The sequence below is a fragment of the Ranitomeya imitator genome, chromosome 1 (assembly GCF_032444005.1).
Source record: "Ranitomeya imitator isolate aRanImi1 chromosome 1, aRanImi1.pri, whole genome shotgun sequence".
Taxonomy (NCBI): domain Eukaryota; kingdom Metazoa; phylum Chordata; class Amphibia; order Anura; family Dendrobatidae; genus Ranitomeya; species Ranitomeya imitator.
Window position 1 is genome coordinate 75,933,951 of NC_091282.1, and position 13,446 is coordinate 75,947,396.

The 13,446-nt window shown below is 50.3% G+C and overlaps 4 non-coding genes and 2 pseudogenes across 4 annotated transcripts; all 6 read right to left on the bottom strand.

Annotated features, from left to right (window-relative positions):
* Positions 1-2,257: 2,257 nt before the first annotated feature.
* On the bottom strand, positions 2,258-2,437 carry LOC138660425 (U1 spliceosomal RNA; annotated as a pseudogene).
* A 5,932-nt stretch (positions 2,438-8,369) lies between these two features.
* On the bottom strand, positions 8,370-8,533 carry LOC138660051 (U1 spliceosomal RNA). Its single transcript, XR_011317548.1, has one exon. It is a non-coding gene; the product is annotated as a U1 spliceosomal RNA (small nuclear RNA).
* Positions 8,534-9,346: 813 nt separating this feature from the next.
* LOC138660052 (U1 spliceosomal RNA) lies at positions 9,347-9,510 on the bottom strand. The gene has a single exon (XR_011317549.1). It is a non-coding gene; the product is annotated as a U1 spliceosomal RNA (small nuclear RNA).
* Positions 9,511-10,323: 813 nt separating this feature from the next.
* LOC138660333 (U1 spliceosomal RNA) lies at positions 10,324-10,487 on the bottom strand. Its single transcript, XR_011317789.1, has one exon. It is a non-coding gene; the product is annotated as a U1 spliceosomal RNA (small nuclear RNA).
* Positions 10,488-11,302: 815 nt separating this feature from the next.
* Positions 11,303-11,466, bottom strand: LOC138660019 (U1 spliceosomal RNA). The gene has a single exon (XR_011317521.1). It is a non-coding gene; the product is annotated as a U1 spliceosomal RNA (small nuclear RNA).
* An 815-nt stretch (positions 11,467-12,281) lies between these two features.
* Positions 12,282-12,461, bottom strand: LOC138660394 (U1 spliceosomal RNA; annotated as a pseudogene).
* Between the last annotated feature and the right edge of the window lie 985 nt (positions 12,462-13,446).

Sequence of the window (13,446 nt, forward strand, 5' to 3'; positions counted from 1 at the left end):
CCCCATCATCATCATCATCATCATCATCACCATCCTCAAAAACACTTTCATCACTACTACTAGTCCCCCCATCCCTCTGCCCAGGAGTGAGCGTCCGATCTGAATCCTCCTCCTCCTCCTCCTCCTGAAACTCCATTCCTTCCCCATCTCCCTCCCCCACTACAGGGTCCACACATACGCCTGCATTAGCATATGCAAATTCACCACCAAGGCCCTGTCCTTCAGACACAGTCTCCATTGCACTCTTGGCCTCGCCCAGATCAACTATAGGAGAGCTCTGAAAATCTTTTCCCCCTTCCTGGCCCCGCCCTCCATCCTCCATCTTAGATCCAGCATGGCTCACTTTACTTCCACCATTTTGTTTCTGACTTCTTTGCTCTTTAGCTGCATTTGAAACTATCACACCAGCACGATGCTCAGGTTTGCCTTTTCCACCAAACTCACTTTTCTCATTCTTAGCGCTTTCATGCTCACCACTCTTACCATCACTCTTATTTCCCCAGTGACCACTAGTTGCCTCCGCATAGGACTTAGGAATCTGAGTCCACAATCTACATTTCCTGGCAAAGTGACCTTCCAACCCACACAAATCACACACCTTTGCCTCAGGGCAACTATCCACCATGTGGCCGGGCTTCCCACAATTCTTACAAACAATTCCTTGCACCGGGCATTCTTTCTGCACATGTCCGTACATATGACACTTTCTACAATATTCAATTTGTCCAGTGTAGAAACAAAAACCCCTCTCCCCCCCAATTGAAAATTGTGCAGGAATGCTCAGAGCCCCCCCAATGGCTGTTGCATCAGGAATTAATTTCACCAAGTATCTTCTTTTGCCATTATAATAGTTATGCCTATTTTTCATCTTCCCCAGGAATTTGACTTCATAACAGTATCTTCTCAAAAAATGGGTTACGGTATCATCTGGAACCTTGGGATTATACATATGTACCACAACATACTTGTAAGTCTGTTGAAAAAGGGGCTCCACAACAATAAACTCCAGGCATTCCACTTCTTTCTTCTCCTTCATCCGCACCAGCTCCATGTAGACTTTCTGACATATACCCAAGGAAACAAACGTGATATCATAAATTCCCTGCTTTTGAAAATCCTGCAGTGCCAATACATCTGTTACCTTAAGGCTTCTTATGTTCTTCAAGACATCCATGCAAATTTGGTCCAGGCCAATTTCTTCCTCATGTCCAGACAGGACTTGTAGACGGACAGAGTCCTCTAATCCACGTGCCTTCTCCACCATTTTCGTAGCAGATAAACACAGTCGCCACTCTATCGCACACCAGGGCCCCACAAGGGGAACCCCGATCGCAACCGCCAACCAACAAGAAACAGAAGTAGTCTCCCACCACTGCTGCCCGTCAGAAGGCTGAGAAGCGATACTCACCCAGAGAGAATGGTATCTCCCCTGCCAGGTAAGTATGAGTTGGGGCCCGCCGGCCCGACGAGCGCCCCTCCGACGCAGCTCCCCAACATCGCGGAGTCTCGTGCCCGAAAGGGAGGGGGTGGGGGGTGGCGTTCGGCACAGACCGCACGGAGGCTCCTCGAGTGGGAGGCGCCGGTCGCTCCCGACGCGGCTGACGCCCACTCCGACCCCCCACAGGGCAGGCCGAGCTCAAGTCAAAAGCCGCCCAAGATGCACAGCAGCAGCCTGAGTCATTTGCATATAGGAGCCTCGGCTCCGCCCCAGCCTCGCGTCACGTTGCTGCGCTGGCCTGAGAACATGCTGTAGACAGCTCGAGCTCCAGCTGCCGGCACCCTCTCATGACTCACTCATCTCCGCTCAAGAGGATGCACGCTGGAGGAGGCTCAAGGGCAGGAGGACCAAACCGCAGATAGCTGCGCACCAGCGGCCCACTCACAGCTCCAGCTCCAGCCCCAAGGCTGTGAGATGGGGATGCTGCAGGTGCCCTCCCGCGAGCATGCCCGCCTGCACCTGCAGACAAGCAGAGCAAGCCATGTCGTCACCAAGTCAACGAGATGCAAGCGACTTGCTCAATCCCCACCAGCCGGGGGTGGGGGGGTCAAAAAGGGCCAAAGTGTCGAGCAAAGGCAACAACCTCAAACCAACCAAGAAACAATAAACAAAGCATAGCAGCGACACAGGGAAGGTGGCATCCTTCCCCCACAAGGGGGAGCCAAAGGCCACGTCTGCCCGCTGCTTGGAACTTTTCTCCAAAGCATCGCTTCGGCTCAGCAGAGCATCTTTTGTGTTCTGTCTTTGACCATAGGAAATCAGGGGAAAGCGCGAACGCAGTCCCCCACTACCACAAATTATGCAGTCGAGTTTCCCGCATTTGGGGAAATCGCAAGGGTCAGCACACCCGGAGTGCAATGGATGAGCCTCACCCTGGGAGAACCTTTTTCCTCAGATTGGAACTCTCATTAACGCATGCATCATCTGCTCGTTCAATTAACAAGTTTCCTGATCATCATATGGAAAAATCTCCCATAAACAAAAAAAACAATCCCGATCACCAAAAAATAATCAAAATCCTACCTACAGTAATCGTTCCACTGTGAGTACTTCCAAAGTGTTTCTGCTGTTGTTTCACCGAGTCTTTTCTTATCTAATAGATAAACATAAAACAACCTGGCAAGAAAAATGTTCTTACAGTCCATTGGAGAGAGACACACCTTTTTAAAAATAACCAGGTTCCGTGAATCCCACAAAACTTCCTTATATATGGCAAAAATAATCCAACTCATCCGTCTCCTTTCCAAGTGATTGAAATCTTGACCTGTTAATATCCTTCTAAAATCAAAGCAATGGAACCCAACAAGAGCAATAAAAAACCGGGATAAAAGGGTAAAAACTTTTTTTGCAAAAGGACAGTCCCAAAAAATGTGCTGAATTGTCTCTGGATCCTTACATCCCTCCCTTGGACAAAATTCTTGAACCCGTATCCCTCTTCTATTCAAAAAAGCTCGTGTTGGCAAACATCCTTGTAATGCCATCCAAGTTACGTCCTTTTGCCGATTGCTGATTCCTATAACAAAAAACAGCTTCCAGACTTGCCTTGATTGCGCAGTATTGCAGGATGGCACATCACATAAAAATTCTCTCTCCTTTAATCTCTTAACAATCTCTCTTTTATCAGGTCTATCTGTGGGGCTTAAACCAATTTGATCATAGAAGGACTTAAGTACTACATAAAAAGACGGAACCACAAACGCGACCGGCTTCCTCAAATCCTTCTCACACCAGCTCCATTTCTGAAACAGCCATCCTGCCAAAAACCTGCACATGTCTGCAGCCTTACTTTTACTCTGGGAAAGTCTATAAATATTCAACAAATAGTGCATCTTTAAAAACCTTTCCATATTTGGAAAGCCACAGCCCCCCATTTCCACAGAAAGCATCACTTTTTCTCTCCTTAATTTTTCCATCTTTGACCCCCAAAAAAAGGTAAACAGTTTCCTTGTAACTCTCTTAGTCCATAAACTCGCAGGCGGAAATATCAGAGCAGTATATAGCAGTAATGGAAGGATCACTGACTTCACGATAAGTACCTTCCCTCTCAGAGACAAGTTCCTTAATTTCCAATAATTCAGTTTCTGTTCTGTTTTATTTTCCAGGATCCTCAGACTCTTCTTCCCTTTAAGTTCCTTTTCAAAGATAACACCGAGGACCTCTATCTCTTCTTTTCTTTCTACTCCCACCACACTAACATCCACCTGCCTTCCAAAGTTGCAAAACTGACACTTACTCCAATTTACAGCCATTCCAGCCACACAACAAAAAATTCTTACATGAAGATTTATCCTATTAAGCTCAGCTTGCGAACCACAAATAAAAGCAATGTCATCCATGTAACTTAATGATTTCACAGGACCCCCCATTCCTCCAGGGACAAAGGCACCATCCACACACTTATCGACTTGCACACTTTTTAAAAGAGCTTCTACTACGCAAATAAAAAGAATAGGAGATAAAGGGCACCCTTGCCTAACGCCAGATAGAATATTAAAACTAGAACTCACGTGACCATTAATTAAGAGCTGACTACTAACTCCACAATAAAAAGACTTAATAATGTTCAATAATTTAGTGGGGATCCCAAGGTGTCTAAGTGCAGCAAACAAAAATCTATGTGAAACTTTATCAAAAGCTTTTTCCAGGTCAACTGACTGTACAAGAAGGGGGTTCTTATTAAAATTAGCGTAATAAATTAAGTCCCTTAAAAGCAACAAGTTGTCCGATATTCTCCTACCTGGCACTGCACATGCTTGGTATTCACCCACCATGTCCATTATTACTTCACTCAATCTACTTGCCACAATTTTGGAAATAATCTTGTAATCACAATTGAGCAAAGTTATTGGTCTCCAGTTTTTAATTTCTCTCACATCACCCTTCTTATGTATCAAAGTGACGATCCCTCTACGCATAGAGTCAGACAGAACCGCATGAGTAAAAACATATTCCACCACCCGATAAAATTCCACACCTAAAATGTCCCAAAATACTACATAAAATTCCACAGGAAGGCCATCACAGCCAGGTGTCTTCCCTTTCGCCAGTCCATCCACAGCACGCCTCACTTCATCCTTTTTGACCCCATCACTTAGAAAAGGCACCTTTTCTTCAGGAATATTATCAGTCAAAATATTACAATAATCATTGATTTCTGCATCACTGGCTCTGCTGTCATTCGAAAAAAGGGTTTTATAAAAAGAATGAATACCATTAATCATTTCCTCCCCAGACTTCTCACCTGCAGGAGTAAAAACAGACTTAAAAACCCCTTTAGGCTTAAAACATTTCTTAAAAAAATATCTTGTACATTGCTCATCTTCTTCCATGTGCTGTATTTTTGCTTTAAAGACAATAGATTTCCCTTTTTCAATTAGTGTTTTTTTAAAATCCTCCTTCAAATCAGCAATCTCATTATCCACCTCCATCCCAGCTCTTTTAAACTTATAAAGCGCTTCCATCTTAGAAATTATTGCTTCCTCTTGATCTCTTTTGGCTTTTGCTCTTTTAAAACACACCCCTTTAAAATAATATGCAAATTTCTCCTTTGCCCAATCCCACCATTCCAGCAGATTTTTAAAACGGTGCTGTTCAGACACACAGAATGTAAACACGTTTTTAAAACCACTTCTCACCTCCTCTTCTTCCAGCAGGCTTACATTTAGCTTCCAGAGCCCCTTGCCAAAAGCAAGGGACTCAACAATACACAGATCCACCATTACCATCTTATGATCAGAAAAAGTGTTTGTCACATGATTACATTTGGTAACTTTGATCCCTTCAGACACAAACACATAATCGATCCGGGAACTACAACGCCCACTGTCCGCCACAAATGTAAACTTGTTTTCATTCGGCCGAACCATCAAACCCACATCCGTGTAGCGTAAATCCTGCACCACTTGATTCAACATATTGGAAGTCACATCCGTCCTGAATTCCGCAGAGCTCTTACGATCATTTGCAGATCTAATGCAATTAAAATCACCTGCTATTATAGAAAAATCTCTACCTGGCAGAAACCACTTTACCGACTCCAAAAAGGACACCCGTGCTTTCTTGTCCGCAGGGGCATAAATATTAAAAACCCTTACCCGGTGACCTAAGAAATCTAATAACAAAAACAAACATCTTCCAGGTATGATAATTTTAAACTGTAATACTTTTAAATTATTATTTTTCAATAGTATGCCAACCCCCTCATTTTTATTGTCTGTACAAGGAGACCAAAAAGACTGCCCCCTGCTCCATTCACTTGCATGCGGTGAGGCTTTTATTGCACATTCTTGTAGACATATAATGTCAGCATTCACCCTCTCCATATAATCTAATATACCTGCTCTCCTGATAGAAGAACTGATCCCTCGCACATTCAGGGAAGCAACACATAAACTCATCATGGCAAAAAAAATTATTTTCCACCATACATTCTCCATCATGATTCAGAGAAAGGAGTATTCCTACTATCCACCTTTCTACATATATCAGGCGACTCAGGATCCGAGCCCCTGTTAGAAACACCTGGCCTTGGAGAGACAGGATCTCCCTGCCCACCAGACCAACACCCCTCCATTCTACTCTTTTTACTGAGCGAGGAAGCTATTTCCTCATCCTCTTCCTCATCCTCCCCATCATCATCATCATCATCATCACCATCCTCAAAAACACTTTCATCACTACTACTAGTCCCCCCATCCCTCTGCCCAGGAGTGAGCGTCCGATCTGAATCCTCCTCCTCCTGAAACTCCATTCCTTCCCCATCTCCCTCCCCCACTACAGGGTCCACACATACGCCTGCATTAGCATATGCAAATTCACCACCAAGGCCCTGTCCTTCAGACACAGTCTCCATTGCACTCTTGGCCTCGCCCAGATCAACTATAGGAGAGCTCTGAAAATCTTTTCCCCCTTCCTGGCCCCGCCCTCCATCCTCCATCTTAGATCCAGCATGGCTCACTTTACTTCCACCATTTTGTTTCTGACTTCTTTGCTCTTTAGCTGCATTTGAAACTATCACACCAGCACGATGCTCAGGTTTGCCTTTTCCACCAAACTCACTTTTCTCATTCTTAGCGCTTTCATGCTCACCACTCTTACCATCACTCTTATTTCCCCAGTGACCACTAGTTGCCTCCGCATAGGACTTAGGAATCTGAGTCCACAATCTACATTTCCTGGCAAAGTGACCTTCCAACCCACACAAATCACACACCTTTGCCTCAGGGCAACTATCCACCATGTGGCCGGGCTTCCCACAATTCTTACAAACAATTCCTTGCACCGGGCATTCTTTCTGCACATGTCCGTACATATGACACTTTCTACAATATTCAATTTGTCCAGTGTAGAAACAAAAACCCCTCTCCCCCCCAATTGAAAATTGTGCAGGAATGCTCAGAGCCCCCCCAATGGCTGTTGCATCAGGAATTAATTTCACCAAGTATCTTCTTTTGCCATTATAATAGTTATGCCTATTTTTCATCTTCCCCAGGAATTTGACTTCATAACAGTATCTTCTCAAAAAATGGGTTACGGTATCATCTGGAACCTTGGGATTATACATATGTACCACAACATACTTGTAAGTCTGTTGAAAAAGGGGCTCCACAACAATAAACTCCAGGCATTCCACTTCTTTCTTCTCCTTCATCCGCACCAGCTCCATGTAGACTTTCTGACATATACCCAAGGAAACAAACGTGATATCATAAATTCCCTGCTTTTGAAAATCCTGCAGTGCCAATACATCTGTTACCTTAAGGCTTCTTATGTTCTTCAAGACATCCATGCAAATTTGGTCCAGGCCAATTTCTTCCTCATGTCCAGACAGGACTTGTAGACGGACAGAGTCCTCTAATCCACGTGCCTTCTCCACCATTTTCGTAGCAGATAAACACAGTCGCCACTCTATCGCACACCAGGGCCCCACAAGGGGAACCCCGATCGCAACCGCCAACCAACAAGAAACAGAAGTAGTCTCCCACCACTGCTGCCCGTCAGAAGGCTGAGAAGCGATACTCACCCAGAGAGAATGGTATCTCCCCTGCCAGGTAAGTATGAGTTGGGGCCCGCCGGCCCGACGAGCGCCCCTCCGACGCAGCTCCCCAACATCGCGGAGTCTCGTGCCCGAAAGGGAGGGGGTGGGGGGTGGCGTTCGGCACAGACCGCACGGAGGCTCCTCGAGTGGGAGGCGCCGGTCGCTCCCGACGCGGCTGACGCCCACTCCGACCCCCCACAGGGCAGGCCGAGCTCAAGTCAAAAGCCGCCCAAGATGCACAGCAGCAGCCTGAGTCATTTGCATATAGGAGCCTCGGCTCCGCCCCAGCCTCGCGTCACGTTGCTGCGCTGGCCTGAGAACATGCTGTAGACAGCTCGAGCTCCAGCTGCCGGCACCCTCTCATGACTCACTCATCTCCGCTCAAGAGGATGCACGCTGGAGGAGGCTCAAGGGCAGGAGGACCAAACCGCAGATAGCTGCGCACCAGCGGCCCACTCACAGCTCCAGCTCCAGCCCCAAGGCTGTGAGATGGGGATGCTGCAGGTGCCCTCCCGCGAGCATGCCCGCCTGCACCTGCAGACAAGCAGAGCAAGCCATGTCGTCACCAAGTCAACGAGATGCAAGCGACTTGCTCAATCCCCACCAGCCGGGGGTGGGGGGGTCAAAAAGGGCCAAAGTGTCGAGCAAAGGCAACAACCTCAAACCAACCAAGAAACAATAAACAAAGCATAGCAGCGACACAGGGAAGGTGGCATCCTTCCCCCACAAGGGGGAGCCAAAGGCCACGTCTGCCCGCTGCTTGGAGCTTTTCTCCAAAGCATCGCTTCGGCTCAGCAGAGCATCTTTTGTGTTCTGTCTTTGACCATAGGAAATCAGGGGAAAGCGCGAACGCAGTCCCCCACTACCACAAATTATGCAGTCGAGTTTCCCGCATTTGGGGAAATCGCAGGGGTCAGCACACCCGGAGTGCAATGGATGAGCCTCACCCTGGGAGAACCACCTTAGTGATCATGGTATCTCCCCTGCCAGGTAAGTATGAGTTGGGGCCCGCCGGCCCGACGAGCGCCCCTCCGACGCAGCTCCCCAACATCGCGGAGTCTCGTGCCCGAAAGGGAGGGGGTGGGGGGTGGCGTTCGGCACAGACCGCACGGAGGCTCCTCGAGTGGGAGGCGCCGGTCGCTCCCGACGCGGCTGACGCCCACTCCGACCCCCCACAGGGCAGGCCGAGCTCAAGTCAAAAGCCGCCCAAGATGCACAGCAGCAGCCTGAGTCATTTGCATATAGGAGCCTCGGCTCCGCCCCAGCCTCGCGTCACGTTGCTGCGCTGGCCTGAGAACATGCTGTAGACAGCTCGAGCTCCAGCTGCCGGCACCCTCTCATGACTCACTCATCTCCGCTCAAGAGGATGCACGCTGGAGGAGGCTCAAGGGCAGGAGGACCAAACCGCAGATAGCTGCGCACCAGCGGCCCACTCACAGCTCCAGCTCCAGCCCCAAGGCTGTGAGATGGGGATGCTGCAGGTGCCCTCCCGCGAGCATGCCCGCCTGCACCTGCAGACAAGCAGAGCAAGCCATGTCGTCACCAAGTCAACGAGATGCAAGCGACTTGCTCAATCCCCACCAGCCGGGGGTGGGGGGGTCAAAAAGGGCCAAAGTGTCGAGCAAAGGCAACAACCTCAAACCAACCAAGAAACAATAAACAAAGCATAGCAGCGACACAGGGAAGGTGGCATCCTTCCCCCACAAGGGGGAGCCAAAGGCCACGTCTGCCCGCTGCTTGGAGCTTTTCTCCAAAGCATCGCTTCGGCTCAGCAGAGCATCTTTTGTGTTCTGTCTTTGACCATAGGAAATCAGGGGAAAGCGCGAACGCAGTCCCCCACTACCACAAATTATGCAGTCGAGTTTCCCGCATTTGGGGAAATCGCAGGGGTCAGCACACCCGGAGTGCAATGGATGAGCCTCACCCTGGGAGAACCACCTTAGTGATCATGGTATCTCCCCTGCCAGGTAAGTATGAGTTGGGGCCCGCCGGCCCGACGAGCGCCCCTCCGACGCAGCTCCCCAACATCGCGGAGTCTCGTGCCCGAAAGGGAGGGGGTGGGGGGTGGCGTTCGGCACAGACCGCACGGAGGCTCCTCGAGTGGGAGGCGCCGGTCGCTCCCGACGCGGCTGACGCCCACTCCGACCCCCCACAGGGCAGGCCGAGCTCAAGTCAAAAGCTGCCCAAGATGCACAGCAGCAGCCTGAGTCATTTGCATATAGGAGCCTCGGCTCCGCCCCAGCCTCGCGTCACGTTGCTGCGCTGGCCTGAGAACATGCTGTAGACAGCTCGAGCTCCAGCTGCCGGCACCCTCTCATGACTCACTCATCTCCGCTCAAGAGGATGCACGCTGGAGGAGGCTCAAGGGCAGGAGGACCAAACCGCAGATAGCTGCGCACCAGCGGCCCACTCACAGCTCCAGCTCCAGCCCCAAGGCTGTGAGATGGGGATGCTGCAGGTGCCCTCCGGCGAGCATGCCCGCCTGCACCTGCAGACAAGCAGAGCAAGCCATGTCGTCACCAAGTCAACGAGATGCAAGCGACTTGCTCAATCCCCACCAGCCGGGGGTGGGGGGGTCAAAAAGGGCCAAAGTGTCGAGCAAAGGCAACAACCTCAAACCAACCAAGAAACAATAAACAAAGCATAGCAGCGACACAGGGAAGGTGGCATCCTTCCCCCACAAGGGGGAGCCAAAGGCCACGTCTGCCCGCTGCTTGGAGCTTTTCTCCAAAGCATCGCTTCGGCTCAGCAGAGCATCTTTTGTGTTCTGTCTTTGACCATAGGAAATCAGGGGAAAGCGCGAACGCAGTCCCCCACTACCACAAATTATGCAGTCGAGTTTCCCGCATTTGGGGAAATCGCAGGGATCAGCACACCCGGAGTGCAATGGATGAGCCTCACCCTGGGAGAACCACCTTAGTGATCATGGTATCTCCCCTGCCAGGTAAGTATGAGTTGGGGCCCGCCGGCCCGACGAGCGCCCCTCCGACGCAGCTCCCCAACATCGCGGAGTCTCGTGCCCGAAAGGGAGGGGGTGGGGGGTGGCGTTCGGCACAGACCGCACGGAGGCTCCTCGAGTGGGAGGCGCCGGTCGCTCCCGACGCGGCTGACGCCCACTCCGACCCCCCACAGGGCAGGCCGAGCTCAAGTCAAAAGCCGCCCAAGATGCACAGCAGCAGCCTGAGTCATTTGCATATAGGAGCCTCGGCTCCGCCCCAGCCTCGCGTCACGTTGCTGCGCTGGCCTGAGAACATGCTGTAGACAGCTCGAGCTCCAGCTGCCGGCACCCTCTCATGACTCACTCATCTCCGCTCAAGAGGATGCACGCTGGAGGAGGCTCAAGGGCAGGAGGACCAAACCGCAGATAGCTGCGCACCAGCGGCCCACTCACAGCTCCAGCTCCAGCCCCAAGGCTGTGAGATGGGGATGCTGCAGGTGCCCTCCCGCGAGCATGCCCGCCTGCACCTGCAGACAAGCAGAGCAAGCCATGTCGTCACCAAGTCAACGAGATGCAAGCGACTTGCTCAATCCCCACCAGCCGGGGGTGGGGGGGTCAAAAAGGGCCAAAGTGTCGAGCAAAGGCAACAACCTCAAACCAACCAAGAAACAATAAACAAAGCATAGCAGCGCGACACAGGGAAGGTGGCATCCTTCCCCCACAAGGGGGAGCCAAAGGCCACGTCTGCCCGCTGCTTGGAGCTTTTCTCCAAAGCATCGCTTCGGCTCAGCAGAGCATCTTTTGTGTTCTGTCTTTGACCATAGGAAATCAGGGGAAAGCGCGAACGCAGTCCCCCACTACCACAAATTATGCAGTCGAGTTTCCCGCATTTGGGGAAATCGCAGGGGTCAGCACATCCGGAGTGCAATGGATGAGCCTCACCCTGGGAGAACCACCTTAGTGATCATGGTATCTCCCCTGCCAGGTAAGTATGAGTTGGGGCCCGCCGGCCCGACGAGCGCCCCTCCGACGCAGCTCCCCAACATCGCGGAGTCTCGTGCCCGAAAGGGAGGGGGTGGGGGGTGGCGTTCGGCACAGACCGCACGGAGGCTCCTCGAGTGGGAGGCGCCGGTCGCTCCCGACGCGGCTGACGCCCACTCCGACCCCCCACAGGGCAGGCCGAGCTCAAGTCAAAAGCCGCCCAAGATGCACAGCAGCAGCCTGAGTCATTTGCATATAGGAGCCTCGGCTCCGCCCCAGCCTCGCGTCACGTTGCTGCGCTGGCCTGAGAACATGCTGTAGACAGCTCGAGCTCCAGCTGCCGGCACCCTCTCATGACTCACTCATCTCCGCTCAAGAGGATGCACGCTGGAGGAGGCTCAAGGGCAGGAGGACCAAACCGCAGATAGCTGCGCACCAGCGGCCCACTCACAGCTCCAGCTCCAGCCCCAAGGCTGTGAGATGGGGATGCTGCAGGTGCCCTCCCGCGAGCATGCCCGCCTGCACCTGCAGACAAGCAGAGCAAGCCATGTCGTCACCAAGTCAACGAGATGCAAGCGACTTGCTCAATCCCCACCAGCCGGGGGTGGGGGGGTCAAAAAGGGCCAAAGTGTCGAGCAAAGGCAACAACCTCAAACCAACCAAGAAACAATAAACAAAGCATAGCAGCGCGACACAGGGAAGGTGGCATCCTTCCCCCACAAGGGGGAGCCAAAGGCCACGTCTGCCCGCTGCTTGGAGCTTTTCTCCAAAGCATCGCTTCGGCTCAGCAGAGCATCTTTTGTGTTCTGTCTTTGACCATAGGAAATCAGGGGAAAGCGCGAACGCAGTCCCCCACTACCACAAATTATGCAGTCGAGTTTCCCGCATTTGGGGAAATCGCAGGGGTCAGCACACCCGGAGTGCAATGGATGAGCCTCACCCTGGGAGAACCTTTTTCCTCAGATTGGAACTCTCATTAACGCATGCATCATCTGCTCGTTCAGTTAACAAGTTTCCTGATCATCATATGGAAAAATCTCCCATAAACAAAAAAAACAATCCCGATCACCAAAAAATAATCAAAATCCTACCTACAGTAATCATTCCACTGTGAGTACTTCCAAAGTGTTTCTGCTGTTGTTTCACCGAGTCTTTTCTTATCTAATAGATAAACATAAAACAACCTGGCAAGAAAAATGTTCTTACAGTCCATTGGAGAGAGACACACCTTTTTAAAAATAACCAGGTTCCGTGAATCCCACAAAACTTCCTTATATATGGCAAAAATAATCCAACTCATCCGTCTCCTTTCCAAGTGATTGAAATCTTGACCTGTTAATATCCTTCTAAAATCAAAGCAATGGAACCCAACAAGAGCAATAAAAAACCGGGATAAAAGGGTAAAAACTTTTTTTGCAAAAGGACAGTCCCAAAAAATGTGCTGAATTGTCTCTGGATCCTTACATCCCTCCCTTGGACAAAATTCTTGAACCCGTATCCCTCTTCTATTCAAAAAAGCTCGTGTTGGCAAACATCCTTGTAATGCCATCCAAGTTACGTCCTTTTGCCGATTGCTGATTCCTATAACAAAAAACAGCTTCCAGACTTGCCTTGATTGCGCAGTATTGCAGGATGGCACATCACATAATAATTCTCTCTCCTTTAATCTCTTAACAATCTCTCTTTTATCAGGTCTATCTGTGGGGCTTAAACCAATTTGATCATAGAAGGACTTAAGTACTACATAAAAAGACGGAACCACAAACGCGACCGGCTTCCTCAAATCCTTCTCACACCAGCTCCATTTCTGAAACAGCCATCCTGCCAAAAACCTGCACATGTCTGCAGCCTTACTTTTACTCTGGGAAAGTCTATAAATATTCAACAAATAGTGCATCTTTAAAAACCTTTCCATATTTGGAAAGCCACAGCCCCCCATTTCCACAGAAAGCATCACTTTTTCTCTCCTTAATTTTTCCATCTTTGACCCCC